This window comes from Vidua chalybeata, chromosome 7 (genome assembly GCF_026979565.1).
Source record: "Vidua chalybeata isolate OUT-0048 chromosome 7, bVidCha1 merged haplotype, whole genome shotgun sequence".
NCBI lineage: Eukaryota > Metazoa > Chordata > Aves > Passeriformes > Viduidae > Vidua > Vidua chalybeata.
Genome location: NC_071536.1, coordinates 17,485,666 through 17,496,169, shown reverse-complemented (window position 1 = coordinate 17,496,169; position 10,504 = coordinate 17,485,666). Strand labels below are relative to the sequence as shown.

General features: G+C 41.1%; 2 long non-coding RNA genes across 2 annotated transcripts; one reads left to right on the top strand and one right to left on the bottom strand.

Annotated features, from left to right (window-relative positions):
• Positions 1–4,285: 4,285 nt before the first annotated feature.
• On the bottom strand, positions 4,286–5,905 carry LOC128791102 (uncharacterized). Its single transcript, XR_008431974.1, has 3 exons — positions 5,823–5,905; positions 5,230–5,345; positions 4,286–4,704 (listed from the first exon to the last, which is right to left on the bottom strand). It is a non-coding gene; the product is annotated as an uncharacterized LOC128791102 (long non-coding RNA).
• Positions 5,906–6,549: 644 nt separating this feature from the next.
• Positions 6,550–9,714, top strand: LOC128790832 (uncharacterized). Its single transcript, XR_008431883.1, has 2 exons — positions 6,550–6,642; positions 8,378–9,714. It is a non-coding gene; the product is annotated as an uncharacterized LOC128790832 (long non-coding RNA).
• Positions 9,715–10,504: the final 790 nt, after the last annotated feature.

Genomic DNA, 10,504 nt, shown 5'->3' with positions numbered 1-10,504 from the left:
ACTTTACAACATCCTAGTGTTGTACTACATCAAACATCTTGAGCATTACATCAAACATCTTGAGTATTACATCATTTTAGATACATAAAAATCTATGGTTTGACTATCAGTTCAGCAAGATCTGTCCTGCAAAGTAATTTTTAATTGTGATGGGAACCCTGAAAGAACCTCCTTCTAAAATTAATGACAATTTTTTGTTAGAGATTTCCTAATCTGAATAACCCATTCAAAAATTCATTAGTAGTAGAATAATAATTTTCTTCTTTCTATAAAACTTTTAGAAAGAAATGGTCATTAATCTACTAAGAAGTTTTCATATTTCTCATACTATAAAACATAAGGCTTCTGAAGCCTCTTCAAAAGGTCTGGATCTACACCTGAAAGTACTCAGTAGCAATGGTAATTGAGATGTTTCAGAGACAAAGGAGAAAATTACATGTATTATAAAATACAAACTATATTATATGCAAGCTAGGAGTAACCAAGCAGTAGAAGGTGTTCACTCTGTTCTCACCTTTGAAGAAGCCAGTGGCTCAGAGCAGCTGCTTTGGCTGCTTTTGTTTGTCATGTTGAAGAGGAAGAGCAGGAAAGCAGCAGCTCTCAGAGCTTCTCCTCCCTGGGGTAAGAGTTGAAGGCTAATTAGGAAACTCTGCTAGTGAGTGGCTACACTGGAGTAGCTAAAAAAGATGTCTGTCATTTTATACTGTCTTAATAATGCACCTTCTTATTTCATCTTTTCTAACATCTGCCTGTTCCTATAAATCTATGCTTTCAAATGAAAAAGAAATCCTATAATGTAAAATCTCATCTAGTGTTAAAACAGATAAAGTATTCAATATTCCCAGTGCTGATACCCTTAAAACCGGGGTACAAAGCTTCTCCCTCAGTATCCAGCATCCTGGTGTATTCCTTCAAAGTGTTAAGAGATGAGAAGACTAATAGGTCTTTTCCCCTGAATGATATAGCCCAGTTTATGAGCTGGAAACACGTCAAAAGAAGCTTTTAGCTGCTGTCATCACACATTTTTATGCCATATGATCTCCCTCCCGGTCTGCAGTGTCTCCCTTGAGCTAAGGCAGAGAAGATGATTACAATTCTTTCTTTTTCTCAAGAAAAAAAAAAAAAAATAGAAAACTCCAGCACTATGTTCTTGTCCTTCCCCAGCCTGGCAGCTCATTTACTTCTTACTTTGGTGCCAGGTTAACTAATGATACATGTTCCCCCAGGCTAAGAGGATCCACACAGTTTCATCCAAGGGTCTTGTCTGATCTTTGTTACAACAACACAGTTGTTACAGGGGCCAAAGCAAAAATCAGTGTTTGGTCACCATATTAAATAGTTCATGTTTTTTTGTCCACAGTTTCATCCTTCAAGCCCAATACTCCCCAGAGGTTTGCAGAGTTTACCTCTCTGAGATTGTTCTGTCTTCTTACAGCATCTTGTTCTGATGTCTTCTTACAGCATCTTTCACTTAAATTTATAAGCAAACAGCCACTACTTACAGTCTTGATTTTTGAAGACCAGTAGCTTCCAATCAGACAGAAAAATAATCTTAATAAATATATTTTTTTGGTCTTCTCATTCCAGTAAAGAACTGGGGGAAAAAAATGAAATATCTGAATTTTCTACAAAATGGAAATTCTGGCTCCCCACTGGCACTCTAAATAGTGTTGAGACTCACCTTCCTATCAGCAAAGTGGCTTTGGATTTTTCTGTTTAAGTGTCTCACTTTGTGTCATTTTGTGTCACAAGCTGATAATAATACTAATAATCAGAAGGCATCTGTATTAGCTATCTCCACACCTGTCTTTTTGGGAAATTCATATTTTGATATGAATCCAAACTTTGCACCTGAGGCCCACAGTTAGGAAATGTGAGCAGGTTTTGGAAAATAAAGCAGTGTTGTGACAATGAACATCAAATTAGATTGTCCTGGAAATTGTAGCAGTGATGACTTCAGCTTGTTTAAAGGTGTGAAGTTCTCAAGCACAGACAAAAGCCAAGGCTGGAGGAAGTCATCCAGCCTAGCAAGAGCTGAGTAAAGGCAGGGGTCCCAAGCCCAGAGCTGAGATCATTGGGAAAGCTGACTTTCCTAATGCTGTTACTCCCCTGCCCGCCTACACATCTGACACAGAGGTGAGGTGACAGCCAAGCCCAGCACAGTAAGAGCAGAGGCCAGAGAGAGATGCAGAGGGGACTGCAAAGGCCGTGAACAGCAGAATGATGTGAGATGGGTGGGAGCCCCATCCCGCCCCAGCAGACACTCCAGGCACCATTCTGAAAAACTGGAACCACATTACAGGATACACCCTGCAAATCGCTGCACTGTCCAGTTCTTCAGGCAAAGAGCCCATTTCCCTACATGTTCCAGGCTCAATTCATCTATATGTGGAAGTGCTTGCCATCAGGACTGCCTAATGCTAGCACTGGGCTTGTGTAGGGGAAGGACGCCAGGACTCCTCCTTACAAGGCCAGCACTGTCTGGATGGGATATTTCTGTAGGTGACTACGGCTGAGAAACATTTGTATTTTAATAAGGAAAGGGCTACACAAGTTGACGCGGTGGGAGTTTTGCCTGAAGTCTGAGAGACTGAAGGTCCTCAGAGCACAGGGTGTGCTCTGCCCCACAGCCAAAGCTCAGGGGAGCTAAGCTGCTCAGCAGTTAACAGGTACAGTGGGGAAGGCTCTTAGGCGCCTTTTTTCAGCAAACAAATATGTGCCCCTACCCCCTTCCACTTAGGCAACACAGCGCATGGCTGTTTTTATTATGGTTCTGGCACTTCACACAGTCCAGCTTTACTTCAATAATAAAAATATAGAAATATAATTAGCATCTTTGTTTCAAGGCACTGAGTTTTTAAATTACCATGTGTGACAACTGTTATGGCAGTGAAATCGTTAAAATCATGTAAATACTTAAACCATGTAGGCCTGGGAGATTATAGTTTCATTAGAGAAAAGGCTATAAAGTTAGACCTAGGTAATTACCTTTCCCATTAATGCTCGAAAATTCTTTGCTCCACTGAGAAGTGATTGTGGTGCATCATGCCTTCTGTGCTTTTACATTCAAACTGCAGGAGCTTTTATTTCATCAGCACAAACTGCAAGGAAACAGCGGCAGCCTTCCAGGTGTACTTTGCAAATTGGGGTTTAAATGTGGAACACATCAAATTAAAATTCAATATTAATTATTTTGTCTTGCTAGGAGCCTGAGTAGTTTAAAGCAGCAAGGGTAATTGTCTAACTCATTGTATGTGTCTACAGTGAACTTAATCATTATGTCAGCTTCCTAATAAAAGGTTATTATAGAAACAAAGATCCCAATTTTACATATGGTAGGCAAGGGAGAATTCGAAGAGCTAGTCTCCAAGGTAGACTTGAGGTTCTTGACAAATGATGCCCATGCTGTGATCAGATACTTAACAAGAAATCTCGTTATTAACTAGGCCTGTACAGATAATTAGCACTTGAGCTTCAAATTTTAAATCTGGCTTGAGATGTATAATTTATCAAAAGCTCTAGCTCACTGTCAAAGTCCTATAATAAGGCAGTGTTATTGATGAATTGAGATTAAGAGCAGATTGAAGAGAAAATTAGGCCACTGGTTAGTCTGAAAGGTCTGATTTCAATATTTGCAGTACTAATTTGGTATTATTTTGGTAAATGGATGTGGTCCCCAAGTGCTACACAGTATAAAAGAATAAACTGTAAGTCATTATTCTAACAAAAAAAGTATTAGTTACTGTATGCTGAATTTTGCAGCACTAGCAGTCTGCTTAATAAGCTTCTTTACAGGATAAGTGTACCTGTTTTTATTGCATTAATTTATTATAACACATAGAGAATGCTGGGGTTTTATTCAGGTTTAGAAAATGTAGCTTCTTTACCTTAAAGATTATATTACATTAGACTAATGATGATCGTGTATGCCAATCCCTAGTTTAGCTCTTTCATTTCCATCTTTGAATTTTCTTTGAAGCATTCTTCACATCAGAGTGCAGATAAGTAGCATTTCATATATTCAAGCTACATAAAAAGAGCAATCTTTTTTTAATGATCACCGGTAGCAATTCATTGCAAGTGGTTCCAAGGAAAAAAATGAAAGAGTGACTGTATGTAATCTATCTACAGTAAACTGCAGCTGCAGGGGTGTTAGATACACATTCATGACCCTTAGCATACTAAATCTTTTTGATACACATAATAAAAAGACATTTAGGGCAATATCTGATATCCAGAATTATTCTGGGTAAAACGTAGGGTTGAGACAAGTTCTGTTTGTTTTTCTCAGGGTTTAATTCCTAGCCAAAGCACAGGGATCATATAAAAAAGGTGCTGTTTTACTGTATATCCTGTCAGATATTTATCAAATGCAATTGTGTATCATTGCATATATCTTATATTTCACATCAGTATCCTCCAACAAAATAATAACGTCAGTCACTGCCTGTTTCCAGGAAACTTTGCACCAACAATCCCCTGTAACCCGTTATTGGCAGCAGCTCCTTTCCTCTCAGTTTCCAGCTGTCCAGCGGGGTATGCCAAGTCACAGCAGGACCTTAGGAGTGTTTGTATTCAACTGTGGCACTGAGCTTTATGGAGATTTGCCTTGTATATTGTGCACTTGCAGACAAGCGGGATTTCCAGGACCCAGCGGGGGCTCCCCGGTGTTTATGCTGAGGAGGTTTGCCGGTTGGCAAATTGCTTTGGGCCAGAAACGTGTGACAGAAGAAAATGTATTGCATTAGCTTTTCTATCAATAACATCTTAACACTGAGTTATAACACAATTGCTTTCATGCTGATCCAGCCTCCTAATTTTAATTTTAGGACTGATTGAATTTTGCAATCAGGCATCTTTGGGTATACTGGAAAGAAAAGCCTTTTCATCCTTCCTTAGAAATAATACACCATTAAAAACATAAGCAACAAAAATATAAACAACTTCTACCACTCTAATGTGTCTTTTTCTAATACATATTTACACAAGTTTTGAAAATGTTCCATTTTTGATATATACATTATAATAATTTTAAGAAGACTTAAAATAATTTATACTTTTAGCTGTTACTCAGCTGTACATACTGGAGTATCATTTTGCAGAACTGCTTGAGTCTTAATAGATTTGTAAGGGATCCAAAAGAGGAGGGTATTGAATTCTCAGCAGACAGAAATGCTAATATGTACTTTTGTGTGGGTTTTCATTCAGTCATTTACATTTGTTACTCACCTATTATGGGCTGATCCTGATCTTGTTTATGCTGATGACACTTCTGAAATTTGAGATTAAGAGCCTCTCCCAACTGAATTAAGACTCATATTGCTGTAAGATGTAAATCTGAAGATCTTTAGAGATAATTTAAGATTTAAGATTAAAGTGATCCAGTTTAATGTTAGTCAGAAAAATAATTTAGGAAGTATTTTAGAACTTTAAATGACATTTTCAAGCATACTCAAAGATAAAAATATTTAGATATTTCAAAATCTAGGAGGAAAAAAATAGTCAATATATGCCAAACAGAAATATGGGGCACATCTTGAGACTCTGTCAATTTAGGACTTTGGAACGCCTCAGATAAGGCTGCTTTCTAATAAGTTTAGCTACCCAACTGTCTGACTTTAAAGTCCTTTCACACGAAACATTTACTCAGCTTGTAAGGGGACCTGCACACAAAAGTGGTGGTAGAATGTATGTTTCTATACTTGATTATAGTCATATAGCAAATCTAATAGAAATATAACAATTTTCATGAATTGAGGTAGGAAATAAGAGCTATCCAGTGATCACTGAGTTAAAGAATGGAAATGTTTATAATACAATACCTGGCACCCTACACTGCCTCAGTAAAAACAAATGGATTTTATACCCAGGTGGTTCAAACTGTTGTTCCTGCATCTCCTTTTTAAGAGATTTGGTAACGCTGATGTAAATGCCATTGGTGTATGAAGAGTAGCACATAAGACAGCCGGGCTTGAGGATTCCTGTCGGCATAATTACAAACTGTGACTACTTAGTGCAGCGTGGCACAGGAAAACGGGATCTTGCCAGGACAAAGTCCTTTGCTAGCCCAGGCACACTCAATGCTACAGGTACTATTGTCATCTCAGTTATAAAATTGTGGGCGCTTGGCGATCGCTAGAAGAAAGGCAGAATTACGCCTTTTCTGCGTTCCCCCAGCAGTTGTGGCACACGAAACCGGCTTTAGGAGCTCAGGAGCGGGGCACAGGAGGCATGGGCCGGCGGGCGCGCACCGGGCGCGCTGCCGTGTGAGGGGCAGCCTGGCCGGGATGGCGCCCGGACAGGATCGCGCCCGGACAGGATCGCGCCCCGCCGGGATCGCGCCCGGACAGGATCGCGCCCCGCCGGGATCGCGCCCGGACAGGATCGCGCCCGGACAGGATCGCGCCCCGCCGGGATCGCGCCCGCCCGCGGCCCCGGCCCGCCCTTGCGCGCGGCCGCCGACAGGGGGCGCGCGCGCACCGCGGAAGGCCCGGCGCTGAGGGGCCGCGGGGCTGAGGGGCCGCCGGGCCGGGCCGGGGCCCGCCCGCTCCCGCTGCAGCCGCGGCCGGGCCGGCCGTCACGGGCTGGGGGTGCTGAGCAGCTGCAGGTGGCGGCGCCGCGTTCTGTTTACATCGGGCGGAAGTGAGCGCGATGCGGAATCGCCGGGTGTTGGCTTTTTCCGTGAAAAGGGCGAGAGCGACCGCCTGGGCGGAGGGTTGGGGTGCGGTGCGCATCCAAACTTCGGGAAAAGAAAGCATTCGGGATGCAGACCGAGGCGGAACAGCGGCCGGCGGTCCCCGTTGGGTTTGCATCACCCAAGGAGCCCTGGCGCTCTGCGGCGCCTTAGAGCGGGCAGCAGCCGGAGCAGCCCGGCTCGAACAAGCAATGGTGAAGAGCCGTGCCTGCAAATATAGAACTACACATTCACGGACGGGTTTTAAAACATACGCAGAGTTTGAATTCTGTCTCTTCCCCTTACCCCCCTTTTTTTCCTAAATTTAATTATTCCGGAGACAACTGTCCGGGAAACTCGCGGCATTTTCCAACTGGAGTAGAGCTCTATAGCCTGTGACAATGCACAGTCGTTGATGAGTTAGTTCTAGAGGCTTCTGAATTTTAATGATGTTGGAGATGATATTGTGTGTCCTTCAGCTTGTTAGAGTGACACTAGCACTCCATAAATCATAATACCTGTGTATTGTAAAATCAATACAAAAGTGCTATCTCAGCGCTAAACCTTAATAAGTTTTTCAGTGCTCTCACAGCCTAAACTTTGCTGTAATGCCATTGGACCTGCGGGTTGGGATCAGAGCATGCTTAATTTGTTTTGTAATAGAGACTTTTCTTTAATGAAGGACCGATTAGTAAAGCTTTGGTTGCCACTCTAGTGATCAGTTGGCAGAACAACCTCTGCAATTAAACTCATGTATCTCTGTCCTGAAGCAAAAAAGCAGGCTTAAATAGTCAATAAATGTTAATCCAGTCAGAACCTGTCTGTGCCTTTGAAGGCTGCCCATGAGGGGTTTTTCAAATCACTTTTTTTTTATCATTTTAAATATGGAGGTCCCTATAGAGCTGATAGGTAGCGTACAAGGCCTCCCACTGCTCTGTAATAAGATCTGGCATACTAAAGCTTTCTGTACAGGTCTGTCATCATTAGGTTTGTTTGTCCCTCCCCATTCCAGCATAACTGTCTGTATAGTTACTGGTTATGAAAAAAATAATTTTGCCTTTCTCACACATGAGAGTAAAAAGGCTGCTTCAAAAATCTTTATATAAAACATGTCACTGGATGCATATGAATTTTATAATTTACAAGTATTTCCCTCAAACTTTTTTCCATTATTATGTTTCTTTGTGGGATGATACCAAGGGGAAAAAGTTTACATTTACGCATAAACTGCAAAGCATACATGGCAAGTATGGAACTGCCACACTGTCCTTGAAACAAGCACTAAGAGAAGTTCAACCTTATTTAGATTGCTATTGCTCTCTAGGTTATGCTTCTCATGAAATACTGCCAGGTACTCATCTAACTGCTTTCCAGTCTTTTCTGTTTGCTTTCCTTGCCTGTGAACAGGGTAACAAAAGCAAGCTGAAAACTAAAACAGTGGGAATTAGCAGAAAGTTGTCAGATAGAGTTGGAGAGGGCAACTCTTCTGGAGTAAAAGAAAGAAGAAATTCCCAGTCTTTCTGTTTGGGGAAACAGAACTATGAACAGAACTATGCTATGAACTTCATTTTCTTCCATTTCCCAGCCTATTTTTCTATCTACTCCTTTAGCTGCATGCATGATGCACATAGAACATTAACATACATGGGAAAGTGTGTTAAATAGCCTAATCAAAACTGGCATCTCCTTTATGTTGTTTTGTAGAATTTAGCTTTTGTTCTTCATTGTGAGACTGAAAGCTTCACACAAAAAGATTAAGAGATCTGAATGAATCATTGGATTGGAAAGAAGAATTTCCTGCTGGAGAGAGAGGGGGGAAAGAAGGGTATCAGTCTCTTCTTACAAAGGACCAAATTCATCACTAGTACAACATTCTGATTTCCTTGGAAGTCACTGTTCCTGCCACTGTTCCATGGCCTGGGAGTGTTTGGAGAACACAGAAGGGAAACTTGCGATGGCCCTCTAGACAATGCAATCATGCACGGTTTCAGCAAAGGCAGTAAGTGCCAATACTGTGATGAGATGTTCACTGCTCTTTCCTGTTGGCTGCCACAATGGTACAAACCACCAAGCTGGCTTTAGTTTAAGGGAGGAAGCCAAGGAAATAATAGCTAAGTGTCGTACTGTAGGTATTATTATTAACTACAGTCATATTACTTACAAATATACACATATAACCTCCATATCATTATTTTAAATTATTTTTAAATTTTAGACTTTTATTAATATCATTATGGATTTTTTTTAAATACAAAATTATACATTTGAAAAACTACCACTCATCCTTCCTTTTTTTTTCAACCCCTGCCATGGTACAAGACCAGTCACAGGCAGTGACAGAAGTCATAATGTAACAACCCAGTATATATGAGGTTGGTCAAGTTCAGCCTGAGGTACACATTTTTTACTAACATTTGCTGTATTTCCCTTTTCATTATACCTGATTCCATCTTTAGTTTTGATCATTTAATTCAGACTAGTTATGGTACAGATGCTTGTCCTGATTTACCTCTTACACCACCTCTGATTTCAGCCTCACCTCTGATTTCTGTATATATTTCTTTCAGCAGCTGGAATTAAGCAGGATCTAACCAGAGTTTTGTCTTCCTTCACCCTCCTGTGTTCTCAGCAGTCACCGGCAGCAGCCCTTGGATTCCTGTTCAGTTGGGTTGTGTGCAATGTTGCAGAAATCATAAAGGAGATTCTTTTAGAAATACAGAAATCAAAACTGCCGGGAAAAAGGAGCCAGACAGCGCCTTTCAGAAAAAAACAGTACAAGCAGAGGGATTCCAAATAGGCAAAGGATATCTTTAAATATTGGGAATTGCTTATTCAGCACATGAAGCTGTAGAGGCCATACAGTCCTAGACAATGACAGCACAATAGCATGGATATCCTGAAGTAGGCCTGAAAGTCCTACTGATCTAAAGATTATGTTATTATGTTCCTCTACTATAATACATTCATTTTTGCATGTAAAAATCTTTTTTTTTTTCCTAGTGAGATATGTTAAATAAAGTTCTTACATGTTTTTGACTGCATTTGGCTCATCATGTAGTTTAGTCAGCACATCCCCAAGTTTAAGAAAGCAGGACTTAAGCCAGACGGCTGTTGAGTACTCCCAGAAGGGAATCAAAGGAAGCAAACACCTCTTAAGCAAAACTGTACATGACATACGTACTATCACAGAAGACTTACTAAAGGATGAAGAAATGCAGCACTTAAAGAGAGAGGATGCTCACAATGTCTAATAAGGCAGGGAAAAGTGAGTGTGAGGATGGACAGAGATTGGCTGTAGCCTTGGGGTTGGCCCATGGCTGTGTATAAAATCCCTCTAGGTGCTCTCCAATATGTCTGCTCACCTATCCCTGCAGTCTATTTAAGTATTAACTAATCTTGCAAGAGAACAAAGCTCAGATGAGCAGAACTGATGTTGATTTCTTAGCTTGGGTCAGTGAAACTGGCTTCTGACAACATGGTCACAAAGCTGACTGAGTAAGGTCAGTGGAAAGCAGCAGATTTAGGGAGCCATGCATACCCTCTTCATTCAAGAAATTCAGTTTATTTGGTATTATTGCTTAACTCAGCCAGCATGTTCTGGAGAGCTAGAGGTGTTTGTGTGCAAGTGAGTTTCCTATATATGCTGGAACTGGGGTGGGGAGATGAAGTGGGACACTAAGCACTAGGTTTTGTTTACTTTCCACTGGGTACTAGCGCTTGCTGAATGAAATCTCCATGGTCACAGCCTGATAATGATCAGAAAATTTAAACCAGTCCACAAGGTGACAATTGGTGCCTGGAGAGGCACATACCTATCTACTACATCTGCTT